The sequence below is a fragment of the Furipterus horrens genome, unplaced genomic scaffold, assembly GCF_987537825.1.
Source record: "Furipterus horrens unplaced genomic scaffold, mFurHor1.1.pri manual_scaffold_7, whole genome shotgun sequence".
Lineage (NCBI taxonomy): Eukaryota > Metazoa > Chordata > Mammalia > Chiroptera > Furipteridae > Furipterus > Furipterus horrens.
The window spans coordinates 28,102,517-28,119,326 of record NW_028327177.1 but is presented as its reverse complement, the minus strand read 5'-3'; the positions used below and the strand labels follow the sequence as shown (position 1 = coordinate 28,119,326).

Sequence of the window (16,810 nt, the reverse complement as noted above, 5' to 3'; positions counted from 1 at the left end):
CTCCTCACAATCTCAGGTGAACTTTTGAACAGTGGGTTCCTCTCCAAATTCTGAGTTTTGTTTTCTTCTTCTTTAGAATGTCCAAATATGCAAGAAGTGAGTCTTGCATGAGACAAACTTATGAGACATCATAGAGAAAACAATACCTTGTATCTTATGAAATGAATCAACTGGTTTTTTTTTTTTTTTTGGCTTAGAGAAGAGTCATTAGTTGAGTTTTAGATTAGCCTGTATTTTCCTTAAAGCCTCTACCATACTCAACTCATGAATCAATACTCCTGGCCAGAGACCGGGAGTGGGAAATACCACAAGTCACAACCACAGTGCTGAAGAACTTTATGAGCCATAGTTTATTATTGAACTTGACTTTAATCTCATTTTGTAATCTATGTGTGGGGTTTTAAAAATAATTTCTAAATATGAATTACATTGTGATTAATTGTCAATATAAAATTATGAATATGTGTTAACTACACTTATTGATGCTAATATTTACATGGAGATCATTGTAGTACTAGTGCTTTATAATTTTAGTAATTAAAATTGCTATTTTGTCCAGGCACATCCTCTTTTACATGAGGAGGCCTTTCCAAAAGTTGAACTAGGACAACTAAATATTTAAAAAGTAAACAAATCTAAAATCTCAAATTATAAGGAGGCCCAAATACAACTAGTGATGAAATCAGAGGCAGTTAATGGGGGTTTCTTCTATTGTGTGTGAGATGTTAGTGTAGACATTGGACTCCTTCACTTAAATTACATTCAGTCAGGTACTCTTGCCCCTGTTTTGATTCCGGAAGGCACTTAGGAAACATTAGTTCTTTAATATTGTCAACATGATAGACTAGATGCATTTGGATTAAACAGTGTAGATCTACAGCAAATTTTAATGTGAGAAGAGTATTACCATGGCATAATGGGGTTGCCTCTCTTACTATTGAAGTAATTTTAATATTATTATAATAAAGAAATAGAAAATTTTGAAACCTTGTAATACATTGCAAATAGGAATGGTTTTGTATTTTGGAGGATTATTTATGTTCACCTTTGTTTGTGTGTTTTATTGAAACTGTATTTCCCAATTTTTCCTTCTGGAATGTAATTTGCCACTGATACCACCTCTGCTGACAGTAATGAGAAATAAAGGGAGTGGATATTCAGAATGATTCAGCTTTGATGACCTGAGATATTTCCTGTTTATTCCTGTTTCTTTATTGCTCATTGGTCCCCCTGCCCCGCCCCACTACCCAACATAAATTACTTTATTATCTAAGCTATGTAACATTTTTCTTGAAACTATTTGAGGCAAAAAAAAAAAAAAAAAGTGATAGTGAAGAACTCTAAGTAATACAAATATACTACAAGAGGAAAATTTAAAGGTAAATTATAATGCTATATCTTTTAGGATGCTTTCTATGCAAGAAACAGAAAAACCTGACTAAAAGGGGCTTAAACAATAGGGGATTTTATTTTATCACCTAAAAAGATTCTCATGATAGGGTCCAGTGATGTGTAATTAACTGGAGTGACAAGATAATTCAAAGCTCAGTTCTTCTTATTTCTCTTTATCTTCAGTGTGTGTACTTGCTCCCTTCATGGACACAAGATGACTGCAAAAGTTCCAACTATCAGCTCTAGTACATCCTTCTCACATATAGTCCATAGGCAGAAGACGGGGTTGTCTCTTGCTTGTATCACTTTTTAAGAACTGAGACTCTCTTACATGAATCCAACCTGCATGTATTATTGCTAGAATTAATTCACTTGGTCCTTCTTTGGCCAATCACTGACAAGGGGAATAGAGTTATATCATGATTGACTTAGACTAAATAAAATTTACCTTCTATGCATGAAAATAGAACCAGCCTTCCCAGGAGCCCTTGACTACCTAAAAAAGACCCAAGTTCTGTAAGCAAGAAAGAAGGGAGAACTGATTGTTGTGAATATTAAGCCAATGTTAAAAATGGAGTTTCCATTAATAACCTAATGTTAGAAGATGCTTATGTTATAAAAGGAAGATATTTGATGGCATACACAGTATTATCCAAACTAGATAAACAAAATAAAACCTTCAAAACATTAAACAGAAAGAAAGACTAAGAGAAAACATACCAAAATATTAATAGCAGCTCTTCATGAGTAACAAATTAAGGGTACATTTTTCTTCTCCTTTTCTTATTTTTCAACTCTGCCACAATGAGTATGTGTTACTTTTATAAAGAAAAAAAGTAAGAAACATTATTTTTAAAATCCAGAATAAAATCTTAATTTCCTCAACATTTTTCTTATCTTGCTTTATTGCCTCTGACCAGTCTTATCTCTTTTCGTGCACACCACACATACTTCTTCTAAATCATCCCTTTAATTTAGTTACACCTTCACTTCTTAGTTTCCTTTTCTTTATTCCTTGATTTCTATTAAACTCTCCTTTTCCTGTCTTTTCTTTTCCCTAAATTTCTGTGTCCTAATTCTTTTTCTCCCTTTTAAGAACTTCAGTAAGTCTAGCTCAGTGTTCCTCCAGTTGTGATCATTATTATCCAGGTAGTTATGCCTGGGTCCTCCCTAAACCAGTGGGTGAATTGGAATTTCTGGTGATATTCAGGACTGTGTGTTTTAAACAAACACTTAGGTAGTTCTTAATGTATATTAGAAACTGGGAACTTCTGCATTACCCTTTGACACCATCATTCCCTTTATCTTATCCATCAGCCATTTACTATGTGCCTACCGTAATAAACATAAAACAAATCTCAACCCACTTTTCTTTACTTATTTACTTGCTGTCCTTGAAGTTGTCAAATTTTCCTCTGCCTTGGTTCTTACTACTTTTCCATGGTCTTGCCACCTACTTTTTTTTCCCTATCATTGCTGTCCCCAAACTCCATTTTCCTTTTCACATTAATAAACATCTTTGGCTTTGATATTTTATTTCTTTGGTTTTCTTTGTTATTTTAATTCACTCAATAATTTAAAGAGGCAGAAGAAGAAGAAAGAGACTGTAACAATTAAGACGAGAAAATCCCAAAGAGGTAAAATAGTTTTCTTTTCAATTTATAAATTGAAATATCATCACCAAATGACTTGTTACTTCAACTTCTATATGAAGGATAGCAACTTGCTATGAGTAATGCTTTATGTATTGAGGTGTGGGTGTGTTTGTTTTAAGAACAGAACTAAATGCAATTTTTAAAATTATTTATGTTATAATTACACTAAAATTTCAGAGCAAGAGGCCATTTTGTGATGGAAAGAGCCATGGACAAGAAGTCAGAAGATAAATTTATCTGTTTTTAAAGCTCTGAATGGTTTACAGACAAGACATTTAGCCTCTCTTGGAATCAGTTTTTCATCTGTAAAATTAGAATTTGCACTACATAATAAGGTCTTCTCTAGCTGGTAACATTTATGGTTCTCATTGAGGTAAGCATAAATACACTGTTAGATAAGAATTGTTGACTACATAAATCCTAGAAAATACCAAGAAATTATATCACTTCACTGCCATAAATATTTTAACTCAGTAAAAATAAATGTGGGTTTACAAATTAATCTCTACTTGTATATTGTTGTATCTGTTTTCTTAAAACTGTGGAAATTTTAGAGTCTCTTCAGAAGACTGGTGATTGAAAGTAATGTTTTTAACTGAAAAGTAAGTGTCTTTCTTCATTATTTTTCACATGATAACAATCATGCTGATTGAAAAAAATTCAAACTATATAAAAATGTATAAAGTAACAGTCTCTTATTTCTCCCTTGCCCACTAATGATCTTCTTAATTTTATTTCCCAGGGGTAGCCAATATTAATATCTTGGGTCTATCTTTCTAGACATTTTGCTGTGGATATGCAAATATAAGTATAAACTTAAAAACATGGGCACACAAATAGGATCACACTATACTACTATTTCCCCCCCATTTAACAATAAAACAATATATATTAGGTTTACTTTTTCATATCAGTATAAATAGATCTTCCCCTAAGGTAACAGAAAAAAATGACCTCTAAGGACTTTTAAATTTGAGGATTAATTATTTTTATTAGAATTAAACATGAAGGAAAAAATACATATTATAATTAATAGTAACATTGCAGTAACTAGTAAATGAATTTTAGTGAAATCAAAACATTTGCAAAAGGTAGAATTGGGGCAATTATCAAATTGTTCTATCCATGTAACCACTTATTTTCTTGATCCACTTTTTAGTTTTAAAACAAACAATTAAAAATTTGAAAGAAAAAACAAATTTCAGTTTCTAAGATATAAAAAAAGAATTAGACATGGAGAAATTAGAAAATCATTCTGTTATGAAATTATGTACAAAATGCCATCTCCTTAACTGACAACCTTTAGTTCCCTCTCTTCATGATGGGAGCTGAGAGTGCCTGAGGGTTTTGAAGATTCTTCAAGGTGTGTCATATTATAGTTCACATCAGTGCACACTGATATACCTCCCTGGCAAGAACTGAAAGATACAGTTCTTAAATCCCCTGGTGACCCATTTTCCATGGATCATTGACAAGATAGAATGTACGTAATAGCTCCTGTCTTTTTACCAAGGTAAACTTCCCAATGAAACTGAACTGTTCACACCCTACATCTTTTTATCTAAACAAGAAAGTTAATCTAGGAAAAAGAAACTTCATTAAGTAGACATTCAAATGCTCTAATATCTTTTATTATATTTTAATATTTATTGAATGATGAAATGTTTGTTGAAGTATAGTAACTATTTAATTGCAGAGACTGAGCCTGAGAAACTTTTCCCATAGCCTACCTTTCCAAATAGATCATTTGAAATTGAAGGCTAAATGAATTGCACAAGATCCAAAATTTCAAACATTAGGTTAAACTAATAGATATTTTGCCTCAGTAGTTCGGTTGGTATTATTGGCCAGAATTTAACATCTCTCATTACTTTGCTGTGGTTTAAAGTCAGTGCTTCTCTATCCTAAGAATTATTTGCCTTGTTAACCAGGTCATAGTCATAGCTCTCAAAGGGACGTATACACAGGCCTGTGCAATATTTGCCGTGTGGCACTGTGTTTTGCAACAACAGAGAGTAACAGTGCTGTGTTGTAAATACCATAATGTGATGACAGGACATGGCCGTGTTTTTATGTGGTTCTGATCTAGATCCATCTGAAAGCTACTTATTTTATGTGAATCTTCTTGATTTCTAGAAGGATTCTGATCCATTTCCATCTATATAGAGATAGAAATGGTTAGAAATGGGAAGATGATGTTCTTATCAACTTGATTAACACATCTTTTCCCACCCAGATCAAAAGCAAAAAAGGAAATAACTTGACCATGTATCTCCATAGAGATATTGGCAAGGTGTCAGATGCTGTGGCCTAGACTGGTTAAGTTGAAGATATATATTCCTTCAATCCAGAAATTCCACTAGAGAAACTCAAGCACATCTGCAGAAAGAAACATGGGCAAGAACACTGTCTGAAATATTATTCATAGTAGAAAAAACTCAAGAGAACATAAAACTCTACTAACAAGAGTGGATAAATAAATCATGAATATTCACATAATGGAATACCATATAGCAATTAAAATGGATCAGCAGTACATGTATCAGCATAGATTAATCTCAAGCATATAATGTGTGAAAAAAGGCAGATTCAGAATGATAAGTATATATAATTAATGGAAAGTTTGAAGACATAATATATAGTTTGTATAAATACAGTGAAAGTATAAAGTGTTCCTAAAAATAATAAATGCCAAATTCTGGATAGTGGTTACCTTTGGGTGGAAAGAGTATAGAAATTAGGAACTGGGACATATTGAGGGGTACCTCAAATGTATTTATGCTATTTTATTACTTAAAAAAAACGGAAACAAATGTAGAAATTATTAAGACTTGACAAAATTGAGTAATGTATGTAGGGGTATTTATTATATGTCTCTATGTGCTTGAAACTTTTTATAGTATACTTTTTTAAAGAAAGAATTATTTTAATGTTGAAAGGAACTTTAGGAACCTTCTAATATTGGATCTTTAATGGGCAGCTACTCTGTGATGCTAGAGAAACAAGGTCTCTACACCCTTGGAGATTACATTCTACTGGAAAGATGCCAAATTTAAAAAATGTATATATATACAAAAACATATTTTAATAAGGACCACATAGAGGACTTCATTTCATTTAATTATGAGGAAATTGAGGTGCAGAAAAGTTAAGTGATTTTCTCAAGGCACAAGCCACTTCTAGAAACTTTCCCTCCCTCCTTGCCAGCCTACAAAAGCCTATTTTCCCCTAGCTTAATGATTTTCTAATTGTTGATGGTGTTAGGCACAAGCACACTAACCATGTGTTTCGTAGCCATCTGTAATTTAAGATAAAAGGCAAAAGGTACAAATTTATCAAGCACTAAAACATAACTAAATAAACTTTAAATTATTGGAATATTTTGAGCGTGACATTAAATTTACACAACTAGCTTATTATGTAGGTCAACATTGTCTTCATTTCATGGATAAAGAAAGAGATAAGTGGGGGAGTAGTAGTGGGATGAAGTCAATTGCCTAAGGCTCTGTAGGAAATAAGAGTGAAAGGTTCTGGATCAGCATTCCTCACTCTGACTAATCTAGTGCAAGATCTTGAGTACCTTTCTGATCTTTCCTTTCAGGTCAATGTGCCTCACTTCCACACATTCCTGTAAAGCAATGCTACTCTTGGGAAAATTTTAAGAAAACGGCCTAAACCCTAATATCTTGTCAGACAAATTGAGTGTTTTTCACATTCAAAATTGTAAATTCATTGGTAAAAATGTTTAATATAAGTTTTGTGTCCATCTAACTGTGTAAACCCTTCTCTCCAGATGGTTTCAGAGACTGTTCAAGGAAATAATTTCCCAGACTGCAACTATTCTCTTCAGAGCTTTGAAGACGAATTTCAGGTGAGCTTTTATCCACTGCTGGCAAGTATAAGGAACAAAAGAACAGAATAATTATGGCGACCTAATCTACATAGATGGTGTTATGACATCCATTCTATTTATAAAATTTTAGCATTCATAAAGTTTCTACTCAAGTAATCATTTTCATTTCTGTCTATTAAAATAATTGTTTTGATATATTACAGCCAAAGGCAATTGTTTCAGCTTCTTTTTCCTGTTTTCATTAAAAAAAAAAAAAAAAAGTCACCTGTAGAAAAAAAGCCCTTATTGGGAAAATTATTCTGAGCAGAATTTAAATATTTGACATCAGAAGGTAGAATGGTCTACTATTGCTACCTAGGAGTCTATCAGTGACCTTTACCCCTATGCACTATATACTTCCCTACAAAGCTGATTATAGGTTTATGTTGCAAGTGCTCAATATTGACTGCTACAGGAACTCTCCAGAATTACTTATCTTTATTTTCCAATGAATTCTTTCTTCCTTTGGCTGATGTGTGAAGCTAGGCTTCTAAGGACTTCTTTGGTGTACTTATTAAGAACATCTGTAAAGAGCATCAGAATGAAGTGTTGAATTTCACCCATTTGGATTTCATTAAAGTGTCTATAGTTGTCAAGCATTTAGAAAGTCAAGACACTAAGAGTTTGGGTTTGACCCAAAGGAAATTGGTCCTCATTTTAAGGCTAAACAGGAGGGCTAACTGAGCCAAAGTTTTTTAGGGAGATGTTTTAAAAAAATCATTCCTTTTAGATACATGCCCCTAAAGAATGAAAGCTTAAACAGTCACTTTCTAAGTTTTTCATTTTGCCAAAGTAAAGTGTGGTTTTGTTGCAGAGGTTCTTAATGGACTCCTAGTGGGTCCACAGGCAGACCTCAGAGAGTCCATAAACTCTGGGAAATTATAAGCAGAATTTCATGTGCATATACACATGTGTATTTTTTTTTTTCTGGGAAGAGGAAGCTATAGCTTTCATCAAATTTTCAGAAACATCTGTAATTCAAAAAAGGTTAAGAAATGTTGCTTTATTTTCTCATGTATTTAGATACTTTAAAATTTTGAAAGTATCTGAATGAGCAGTTTTTAATTTCTCCTTTTACTAAGGGTACATAATGTACATAATGTTTAAAATGCTAATAAGGCAAACTAATTACTAAATACTAATTAATGATCAGAATTTTGTTAATTTGTGACATCTCAATTATGACTAAATTCACCTACATGTACAGTCTGATTCAACCAGGCATGACAAAAGCAACATGATTGATTATTTAAAATAAATGATACAAAAAGAGTAATTTGGTTGAATAGTAAAATATACTGCATTGTCAGTACAAGCTCATAAATAAAATAAAACACCTTAAAGAATTCCCATTACATTTAGTAGTAATAATAATACAAATAGTTGTTTGGTTAGTTAATTTACTATTCTCTAATTATAGTAAAGTTGCATGAGTTAATTTATATTGTGACTCAAATCTACTTTGAGTAAAAACAACAATTTCATTTTATAAAGAACACTAAGCAAAATAAATTCTGATGTGAAAAATCTAGTGGGTATTTTAAAATTTTGCAAAATTTAAAATGAATATCAAATAATCTGATCATTATTACACTAATTCTACCTACATTTATATTTGGAACAGTTGTTAAAATTTAAGAGATCATATTTTAAGTTCAAATACAATATGTTATTTCTTCTCTGCCTGTGATTTCTAAAAAGTGTTGTATTAACTGGATTCTGTAATATGTTTGGCTTTTAAAAATAGATTATTTAATATATGTTGAACTATCAACACTTCCCCAATGCTGTTTTACTGGTGAATGATCCCTTTTAGACTGGAATCAAAACACAGAATGCAGAAACATAGCATGAATCTTTGATTAATAAGCTCTTTGTCACTTGTCTTTGTTTTATATCACAAAAATATATACTAATTATCTTCTCCCTTGAATCAAACTTCAGACATCAATCCATTTTGATTTATCTTTGCTCCTTATGGAGCAAGCTTCTTTGGCCACCTTTTTGAATTACCTATCCTCTCAGGCAGTCCTTTACTTATAATACATATACGAACCTGGCTTGTTTCCAAATTAACTTGGCTAGTCTCTGAATCTTTCCCATCCTCTCTCAAAAGTTCCGATCAGCACTCTTGATATCTACCAAACCAGATTTAGTTTCCAGGCTTGTCCTATCTGCATCCCTTTGATATAGAATACTATATATCATTAACCTTTCTTTTCTTGTATTATTTTACCCAGTTAGATACCCAGAAGAGGGATTGCTGGGTCATATGGTAACTCTATGCTTAATTTTTTGAGGAACTGCCATACTGTTTTCCATAGTGGCTGTACCAGTTTACATTCACACCAGCAGTGAGTGGGGGGGTCCTTTTTCTCCACAACTTCTCCAACACTTGTTACTATTTTTCTTGTTGATAATAGCCATTCTAACAGGTATGAGGTGGTATCTCATAGTAGCTTTAGTTTGCATATTAAATAGCATTTGAAAAATGATTTTGTAGGGTAATATGATGACTCCCATTCAACTTTCTTTGCCTTATGGTAACCTCACAATTCTGGTGACCAGAGAATATTTATTCCAATATGGTTCTTCCTTTTGGAGACAAAGAACAACTCTTTTATTTTGTAAAATATGCAACAGTGATTGTGTAGTTCATGATGTTTTCATTGCTTAGGAGATTTTTGTTTGTTTGTCTTTTTCTATATCAACCACACCTCCTTCTCAGGTTCTCAGAACCAATGAAGAAGGAAACATTATTTATCAAAGAAGGTGAGGACCAGAGCTGATGGAATACTGGTTTGCTAGGCAGAACAGCTAGCACATTTTCAAAGTCATGATCTTCATTATGTTTCAAGAATAATAATGTATTTGGACTGGAAGAAACTTTAGATATGTCTTTGTACATAACTTGTATAGCATTAATAACAGGAAGAGCACTCACCGTTCTCGAAAGCCTGAGGTTGCATTGTTAGAAAAGTCTTATGTTCAAACAAAACACCTTGTTGCACCTTCCAATGATTGGTCCCAGTCCTGTTCTCTATTTTCTCTAAGCTGTAAATTTGGAGGAGGGGGAGAATTTTTGTATAAAAAAAGATAAAATGTTCGAGTTGAACTTTGTAAAATGTTTAGAATTGTTAGGGAATGTTGTCACCACACCATCAGGTCCTCAGAAAAATACATAGCTTATTCTTTATTTAGGTTCTAGACTACCTAGTTTTCATCTCTCATTCAAATATGCCAGTGAATTTAGCAAATTTTTAGTCTTCCTGGAAGATCTGCCAACAATTACCAATGAATCAATGTTAGTACACCTTATGGGAGGAGGGAGAAGGAATTAAAAGCGTCATAGTTTTATTTCCTGCTCTGGTGGTATGGTGGGAAGGAGGATTAACTGGTTAGAGCTAAAGCCTTACTGAGTATGAATCTTTTAAATCCCTAGCCAAGAGTAACTGAATGATCCCAGCATTGAGCACATAGGTTGTCAAGAGCACTTGTTTCACACTGATTTGCCTAATAACTAATCTGTTTGCTACCTCCTCCACCTTTAACGAGAAGGTTCCATTGTCCTCCTTTTGCAAGTTCTAACATGCTATATTCCTATCTTGATTTAAAAGGGCCTGAATTGCATGATAGTGTCTCAAGCTGCCAAAGGCCACAGCTTCTTCGTTTTTTAAAAAAGGAGGGAGGGATTATTATAGACCAGGCAGCAGAATTTTTACAGTCTACACCTGGCTGGCCCAGGTTTGGCTTTTCCTCATCTATTTATTCATCCAAATAATAACTTCAAAAAACGTAAGAAAAAAATGAGTCACCCTGATACCAAGCCTGAGATAATGTGTATCAGCTTTGATCACATGCGCTGAGGCTTGGGAAAATGAATTATTATAAACCGGGTGTCATCCTCAGTTCTTCCCTGGAAACACTTTTCTTAAATGTTGCTTTTGATCATATTTTTTAAGATGTAATTAAAGGTTCCTTTTCCCTAGTCATGTTTTCTCTCCTGAGCTAAAACCTTATGGAAACAATCCAATGGAATTATACAGCTATGGTTCCACTCACAGGAGCTCTTGGTAATGATTAAGGTTGCCTGGACAAAAGAATATGGAATAGGTGTTTGCCTAGTGGGTGTGTCAATGGGGGTTGTCCTTTTTATTTTTTATAACCTGAGGCCCTATGAGGAACCCAAAGGCTTATCTGCAACCAAGAAATTCCTCTGATTAAATTTTTATTTCTTCAAATACTTCTCATTCATTTGATAGCCATTCAATAAATATTTGAGTATCAGCATATGTTAATCTAGCATGAGACACATAGAGAAAAACAAAAACATGAATAAAAAAATAAATATTGCCCTTGTTGGGTAGCTCAGGCGTTTAAAGTGTCCCTGATACACCAAGGTTTGGGTTTGATCCCCAGTCATGGCACATACAGAAATCAACCAATGAATGCATAAATAAGTGGAACAACAAATTGATGAGTTTTTTTTCTCTCTCTCTCCCTTCCTCACTCACTCAAGTCAATAAATTAAAAAATTAAAATATATGTTATTATCCAGGTATGTGTTGGCTTCTATGACAGCATATAGAAGGTTCCCTTGTCAGTGAGAGAGGAAGGCTCACTGTAAGAGGGGAATTTCAGTGGTAATGATTTCAATGATGAGAGAGCTTTGCAATGACTTTCTCCAAAGAAGCTAGCCCAGTAATGATCAGATAGTAATGGCAAATATCAGTTTTCTGCAAAGCATAATTCACGACAAAAGTCTTTTCAGACCCTGAGACAAAAGGATTTTGTATTTAAATATATCTGAAACTTTACAATGCATATTAACAGTTCATGTGTCTGAGAAGCACATTAGTAAAGAGATCTGATGTCAACAAAGTGTAATTCAGCATTTCCCATACTGCTCTGACCATAACTCTCCTCTTTTTGGAGGTATGGGGAGACCCATTGCCTTCCTGACAGATTCTATTAAAATTATTAATAAAGAGGATAATTTCCCATGAAAAAAACAAAGGCTGTGGGTCAGTGGAATACATTTTAGTACCATAAAAATGATTAATGAGGATGGCTTTTAGGACAGGCAAACTGGGCTACAGACTTGGAGTCTATTGCTTTCTGAAGCTGTGTGCCTAGCCCTGAAAAATTCTGCATAGGATCCTCACCTTAAAGGTAAACAGAATGGAGCCCTAGGGCAGAATATGTCTCTACATTCCTTGAAACAAGTGTGAAGAAACAAATAAAAGAACTGCCATTATGAATTGTACTAAAGCCATGATCAAAAGTCTCTATACTTTGAAATACCTAACCATATTACAGGATTAAAAACATGCGAGTGAGCATTAACCAATCATTTATTCATTTCTATATCTACTACATCTTTTAATTTTGAAAACATAAACTTATGGTTCTTTCTTAATCATACTGACAAAAATCATTCTTTTATTTTCAGCCTGGTAGGTACTTTTGCTATGTCTTGTTGTACTTGGACAACGGTCAGTTTTTGGCTTTACCCAAACTCACTTTTCAGAGTGACTTTTGTGTAGAGAAGACCTAAGGGCCACAAAAAATGAAGAGTTCATATAAGAAGTCTCATCTTTTTCTAGGAATAATGGAAAGTGTGTCACCACTATATGAATGTTGGGCTTATTTTGTTGTGTTCTATTTAGGCTCTCCTGATGGGGCCATAGTGTGAGGCCACACTTCTAGAGGTAGACAAGACTGTCTCTGAAGAAAGTTGGTACCCACTGTGTCAATAATCTGGAAGGGGCAGTTACTCAGAGGGATTAACAGGATATTAGAAGATGAGTCTTGGATTTGAGAAAGAACTCCTTTTTGTGTGTGTGGGGGGTCACACCTTTGCTGGATTTAAAGTATATAGACTGAGGATGCTCCCTCATGATATTAGAAAGATGGCTTCTCCAGGTTCTAGGCAGGAAGGTGATACCCCTATAGGGGATCATAAAGTAAAATGATACCTTTTCAGATTATCTAGATATATGTTGTTCTTTGGCTTCATTCCTACTTGGTTATGTCCAAGTTTTCAGTAAAGGCTTATTATAATACTGTAGCTTGGTACAAGTCTTAATTGTGTGCTAAGGACTTCAGGAGAAAATATGCATTTGGGCCAAAGAGCTAAAGAACAGACAGTAACCACTTAAATTAACATAGTGATATGTGTGTATGGTTATTAATAAAAATAATAACTCTTAGGCTGCCAGGTATTGAGTGCTCATTGTGCCAGGCAGTTTACATATGCTGCCTCATCTAATCTTTACACTAATCCTCAGAGGTGTAAATGTAGAAAGTGAGACTCGGAGAGGTAAGATTTCCATCTAAGTTTCACCTGACTCTAGAGCTGAACATACTCTAGTTAAGTTACTTAAAAGAACTTAAGTTTTTCTATTTGAAAACATGTCTTCTAGGGTTACTGTAATTATGTAATAAAATAATGTATATAAAGATCCAGCCTATTGACTAGAAGATAACAGGTATTCTCGAAATGGTGCTTCGACTTACATTTTCCTTCTCCCTTTCTGGCCATTTCTTCTTAATATCCTTCAAGGCTATTCTCTTCCTCTACTGGCCAGTTAAATTGATGCTATCTATTTTTTTTTTCTTTAAATACTCCCCTTGAGTGATTCATCAAACCAAGGGCTTCAACTACTATTTTTATGCTGGTGATTTTAAATCTTTTCCTTCATCCCAGATCACTGCTGAACTTCAGACCCAGATATCCATTCATCTGACATCTCCACTTGGATGTCTCACAGACACACTAACCTCAACATGCCCCAAAATGAACGAATCAACTTTCTGTTGCAGTCCTGGCTTCTCTCTCAGTAAGTGGCATCATCAAATGTCCAGATACTTAAGCTAGAAGCCTGGGAATCTTTCTCTGCTCCTCATTCTCACTCATCTGTCACACTCAATTAGTCATCAGGTTCTCTCAAGTCTCCTTTCTTATTATCTCTTGTATCAGGCCCTCCCTTTCTCCCTGTCCTCCCTCAATATCATTACTACAGCCACTGTCATTGCCTAAATTCAGACTCTCATCACTTCTATCAGTAATTACTGCAATAGTCTCCTAACTGGTTTCCCTACAATTTATTCAACCCTCCTAGGTGTCCTTAATATTACTGTCAAATGACCTTTCTAAAAAGCAAATTGTATCATTCATTTCCCACTTAAAATGTTTCAAGAGCTTCCCATAGCTTTCAAGATAAAGTTCAAATTCAGCATACAAGGCCCTTCAAGATATAGCTTCTTCCTGCTTCTTTAGCTGTACTGCTTTATTTTTCATTTTTTACAATTTTTTTCTGCTTTAAAGGATTACTTGAACTTTTATCATGTATTACTCAAACTTTTAAAATTGCTTGTTCTGATGGAATAGGCAATTCAGACCAAGAGTATTCCATTTGGAAGCCTAGAGAGATGAGATAGAGTGATTGGAACCTATCAAGCCAATACATACCCTGACCTCTACAACCTTGAACTTCATTGACTTCATTGCTCCTTTGTAAATCTGAGCCAGAGGCTGGGCTCTAAAGGGCTGTTTGGTTTTATTTTCACTGGGGAACTTGGAAACTTAAAAAAAAATTACATTAATTGATCTTTCCACTCTTTCTCCATTTTTCAGACTTCTCTGAATGCTTTCTTCTTCTTTAAATTTTAAGCTGTTTCTCACCTCTCCGTTCTGAACTTCGCAAAGATTAAAAGAGTTAAAAAGAAGAAAAACAAAAGCGACTAATTCAAAAGCTAACTAAAGTTTAAAAAAGCCTCCATGGGGGAGAGTCTCTGAGTTGGAAAGGGAAGACTATAGGAATTATACAGCTTACCCAGCAACTTTATTTAGTGCATGATGAAGAAATGCAAAGTGGGACTTAATGACTCGCCTCTAGCCACTCAACCAGTTGAGAGCAAGAGTTGTATTGTGGCTTCAAGACCCCCAAATTGCAGTCTTTACAATCTCTTTTTTTCTTGAAGACTCTGTACTTGTGCCCACAGCGATATATTTGTATATGTAAGCTCAGGTAATCGGTAAAAATATATTTATTGTATGTGCTATATTTATATAATTTCTAAAGAGTACTTAACGTTAACACACTAACAGAGCAGAAAGAAGCCACTCTGGTCGACGCGCAGGGCTCAGACGTGGCCCTGAATATGCTGCCCCGGGAGAGTAAGAAAGCCTGCCAAGGGACTTCAGGCTCGCGTTCACCACGAGCCTCCGCTGGACAGAGCCACTGTTCCTCTCGGGCCTTGCTCCAAGGAACAGACTGACGCGCAGAGGGAAAGCCAGGGCCGCGTCTGCGGGGGCAGCAGAACGGTCTGAGTAACCTGGAGGCGAGCCTTCCCGGTTTCTGGTTCGAGACACCTTCCAGGAACTGATCAGAGTCTGCGGAGGGCTGGGCTAGCCTCACAGTCCCGTGCCAGCTCTCAGCTTTGGGGCCAAAGCTTTGGGGCCACGGCCTCGGGGCTCGAACAGGGCTGTGGACGCTGGTCCCCCTGGGAGGGACCCGCCTGCGCTCCCTGCTCCGGCGTTTTACAAGCCTGGCCCCCAAGCTCTCACGGCCCCGTGCGCCCTTTAGGTAAAGGAGCTCCTACCCTGTCTTTGAATCTGGGCGGCACCCAGACTAGAGAGCAAAAGAACGGACGGTCGTGTCGTTTAACCAGAGCAGAACTCTCCTGTTTCACCGACGGCCAGCGCGGACCTTCGACTTGACCAACGGAGGAAGACTCCAGCGTGTGGCGATACATTTCCTTTCCTGTTCAGAATTCTTTTCGGTATTTATGCAGCGCCCTTGTATACCAGGAGCTGTTAGGTACTGTAGGTAAAAAAGATGAAATTAGTCTCATATTCGGGAACACTGTATTTGCATATAAACTAAGAAACAACGAGGTTATAAGCTGGGGGGTGGAGCGGGGACGAAGGCGAGAGGGAAGTAGAGAACTAGAGGGGAAAGAGGGAGAGAGAGGACGAGGGGTGCGGGTTTGCGGACGACAGCAGTGGGAGGGAGCAGTGGGGGGAACAGGGCGTGGTGGTGGGGAAGGACGCTGAGAAGAGATCTTAGGCGGGGTGGGAGAGGTAGGCGGGGATAAGAATGGCCGGGAGAGGCCTAGTCTGTGTCTAGGAGACCTCTCCTCGTCCCCTTCCATTACAAAAGTCTCTCAAGCCCCCAAATACGCTCCCGGGAAGCCTCCCATGCTGGCTAAGCGCCCACTGGCACCTCGACCCCGCGGGCCCTGCGGCCTCTGAGCACAGCGGCGCGCACACCTCACGGCCCTCCTCGACGGCCTTCCTACCCGTGGGGATGCGGGCGGGAAGGTAGTGTCGGGCCCCCGGCACGGACGGCCCAGAGAAGAAAGCCGCTGCGGCGATGCTGGGCGCGGCTCCGGACTTGGCAGCCGCGCTGGAACCCTGCGGACGTGCGGGCGGGAAACGGGGCCCAGCAGCTGGTTTCTCCTCAGTTAACGCGTCTTTGAGCTCCTTCTCTTGTTTGCTCATTGATAAGCGCACTGGGGGATTCAAGATGGAATAAGACCGCAGTGCCCCGGAGGAGGCTGTGGGAAAGTAGAGAAGGTAAGACCCGAAAAGGAATATCGACCGCTCGCGGCGGCTTGGGCTCCAGGCCCTGGCGCAAAGCAGGTGTGGGAGCGAGCGGTGGGGGGCCGGGGCGGCGTCTCTCAGTTCAACCCTCCCCGCGGCCCGGGAGCCGTGCGTGCAAGAGGGAAGGCGCGGCCCAGACAAGGTCGTGGAGCTGGCGGGAGCGCCGGGCCAGCTGCTTACCGCCGGCCCCCGCGGCCGGCCCACAGAGCGCCCTCCGCGAGGCGCGTGGTGTGGCGCGCGCCTGAGCGACAGGCAGGAGGT

The 16,810-nt window shown here is 37.0% G+C and overlaps 1 long non-coding RNA gene across 1 annotated transcript; it reads right to left on the bottom strand.

The window, feature by feature from the left end:
* Window positions 1–15,484: 15,484 nt before the first annotated feature.
* On the bottom strand, window positions 15,485–16,576 carry LOC150004174 (uncharacterized). Its single transcript, XR_016512275.1, has 2 exons — window positions 16,246–16,576; window positions 15,485–15,767 (listed from the first exon to the last, which is right to left on the bottom strand). It is a non-coding gene; the product is annotated as an uncharacterized LOC150004174 (long non-coding RNA).
* Window positions 16,577–16,810: the final 234 nt, after the last annotated feature.